Raw genomic sequence first — 3,402 nt, 5'->3', positions numbered from 1 at the left:
TGTCCTTCCCTAGGCCTGAATAATTGTGGGGGCTGGGCACCCCTTTATGACCAGTTAACCTGTTCCCATCCTGACCAAGGCTGGATTGGAGGTGGCTGCCCTTGGATAGCACACAGGGACCTTTCCTGTTAGCCTCTGCTCCCACAGGGTGGGTGTGGGGAACCCAAATCCTGATGCCCACACCTCCCATATCTCAGAATATTGATTGCTGGCCCAGAGGACTGTGGGAGGAACTAAGCAGTTGAACACACACTTGGGAACACCCAAATGAGACATCTACACTGGAGACAAGCAGTGGGCAGAGAAGGGAGTGAGTGTTGGGTTATGGGGGTAGGGAGCTTCCCTGAAGAGGTGGCTTTTGCTCTTGTGCCAGAGTGACAAAGAGAATCGATTCCTGTATGGGAGAGTGGCTAGGCGTGTTCCTGGAACAGGACCTGGCCCCATTGAGTGCAGGGAGATCCTGGGGAAGAAGGCGCCACCACCAGGTGGTGCGCGAGCCGTGTGGACCCGGGGTGGTTGCCACCACGTGACCCAAGGGAGCACCGCGCGAGCTCTGGCACGTGCCCCTGGGAGCCCTGCAGCACCACGAGCAGATTGGTCCCGATGGGGTGGCAACAAGACTCAATTTCCGCTTGGGACTCGGGGCTACATCAGCGTGGTGTGAATTGCGGGGCTGGCCTAAGCGCTCCAAGAGCCCCTTCTCTTTACTCGCGCAATAGGAGCCAGCAGTTTCCATGGGAACCGCGGTGGGGCCTTTGCCCCAGGAAGTAGCTTGGCAGCAGACACTGACTCCCAGCCGAAGGGAACGCGGGCAGGGCGGGCGGCTGTGGGCCATCGTTTGGGTTGGGGGTCCTGCGTCGGAGGCCGAGTTGCTCCACAAACCCCAGAGGAGCCACTTGGGAACCTGCTCTGCCACCGCCCCTTCTGTGTGGGCCACTCTGATTGGCCCGCCCTCTCCAGCGCGGCAGCACCTTCGGCGTGTGCTCTCTCATTGGCTCAATCTCCAGGGCATCTTGCAATTGGGTCTCTCGAGAGCCATTCCTGATTGGTTAAATCAGGCTGATTCGCACTCCTCACAAGCCGGATCGTGAAGGGGTGTACAAGAATAAGAACAGGGCCGTGGAGGTGGTTCATGGGTAAAGGCGTCTGCCTCTCAAGACTGGCAACCTGAGTTCGATCCCTGGGACCCACATGGTGGAAGACGAGACCTGAATCCTGAAAGTTGTCCTCTGACCTACACACACACACACACACACATGCACGCACACACGCACACACACACTCACACACTGGAGGATCTGGGCTGCCGCCAGCAGTGTTTTTCCACCTTGTCAGACCGCTGTCTGTAGTGCTGAAGCCTTGCTCGAGCCCCAACCCTGCCCCAGGAAATGCAGTGAACATAAAGGAGGCATAGCCCTCCAGTACCCTAAAAAGGGGCGTGCTTCCACAAGACCAGTCACACTCCCAGAAAGCCAGAGTCAGCCATAGGCCTGCCAAGCCTTGCTGGTCCAAGTTTGGAGACCTTATCTACGGTCTCTCAGGCTGCATGACTCTGATAGGGATCGTGTAGAACCCTTAGCACAAACCTCTTCCCCTGCTTCGGAGCAGCGAGGCGTACCCCTGCCAAGGAGGGTGCCAGTGCCCACGTTCCGGACCCTAGAGCTTGGTGCGCTCAAAACCCACAAGGTCTAGTTTCCTCCCACAGTCGATGGAGTTAAGACCACCCTAACTGCTAGATCACTTCTACTTTTCCTTCTTTTCTTCCTCCCTTTCTTTTTCCTGTTGCTGTTCTTATTCGGTTGTTGTCGTTCGTTTTTAAGGAAAATCTCTGTAGCTCAGGCTGGCCTGGAATTCACTATGCAGCTGATGATGACCTTGAACTTATGACCCTTTGCCTCAGCATTTCAAGTGTTGAGATTACAGGCTTTCAGCATCATGCCAAGTTTATGTGGTGCGAGGGATGGACTCTAGGCTTCATGCATACTAATAACTGAACCATATCCCCAGCCCATTTTTAATAATATTATTAAATAAATTAATATTATTTAATAATAATTATTACTATTAGTGTGTGTATGTATGTGTGTGCATACCACGGGCGCACGCACGTGTGTGTGTGTGTGTGTGTGTGTGTGTGTGTGTGTAGGTCAGAGACAACTTTGTGGAGTTGGCTGTCTCCTTCCACCTTTAAATGAGTTCTAGGGATCAAACTCAGGTTGCCGTCCAGCATAGTGGCAATGATTTTAATCCCAGCACTTGGGAGAAGCAGATGGATCTCTGAGTTCGAGGCCACCCTGAGTTCGAGCAAGTTCCAGGACAGCCCGGAATAAACAGAGAAACCTTATCTCGAAAAACAAAAAACCCTCAGATTTCCAGGCGAGAGTCTTTTCCTGCTGAGCTATCTGTCCTTTTGTTTTGGTTTATTTTGTTTTGTTTTGTTGAGAAAGGGTCTCATGTACCCCCTGACTCTCTACCGCCCAAAGCTGGTCTTACAAGCATGTGCCATTGTGCCCACTTTATTTTTTTTCTTTCTTTCTGTTTTCTTGTCTTTTTCTTTCACTTTTTAAAAAGACAAGATCTTCCTAAGAGGTACACAACGGCCTGGAGCTTGCTATGTAACCCAGATCAGCTTAGAGTCTTGCGTAGCCCATGCTATCCTCAAACTACCAAGGATCCTCCTGGCTCACCACCCAGTATTATTTCTAATATCAGCAGAGGTCATGTGGACGAAACCTATTCACCTCGGACCTAGCAGCACGGGTCTGGGTCTTTGTCCCTTAACAACCTTCTGATTGTGTTTGGGCCACAGAAAGCTGTCTTCACCCCTTCAGAGTTAGGTCCTGGACCGAAGAGGAAACCAGAACAGTGTCAAGACAGGACTCACGGTCCACAGGCACCAGGGAGCCAAAATCCGAGGCCTCAGCATATTCATTCTCGGCATTCAGAGTCCGCCGGCACGCACTCGCTTCCACCTGCCGCGCCGTCGGGAGCCGGGAGGAGGCGGGGAGCCGCCGCCCCAGCCAATGAGCGACGCCGGCGCTGGCAGCTGCCGCTATAAAGGGCTGGGGGCGGCGGCGGTGCGACCCAGAGCGCGGAGCGCGCAGCGCGGGCCGGAGGGAGGGAGGGAGGGCGGGCGAGAGGCAAGGACCCGACACTCGGCACCCGGCACCGGACAGGCCGGACCGAGGGCCCACCGCAGAAGGCAGAGCTGCCGAGATCCTAGTAGGGAAGGGCGACCTCTCCGGGCCCCGCGGGGCCGCGCACTGGGCGTCCTCCACCGCGCGCCCGCTCCCTCCATCCACCTGCCGCCGGGGACCCGGCCGTCGGCGCGCGCATCCCCAGGCTCGGGTCCGTTCCCGGCCCTCGAGGGCGCCGCCACCTCCACCTCCGCCTCTGCAGCGT

The sequence above is a fragment of the Peromyscus eremicus genome, chromosome 7 (genome assembly GCF_949786415.1).
Source record: "Peromyscus eremicus chromosome 7, PerEre_H2_v1, whole genome shotgun sequence".
Taxonomy (NCBI): domain Eukaryota; kingdom Metazoa; phylum Chordata; class Mammalia; order Rodentia; family Cricetidae; genus Peromyscus; species Peromyscus eremicus.
Note: the sequence above shows the minus strand (reverse complement) of the source record.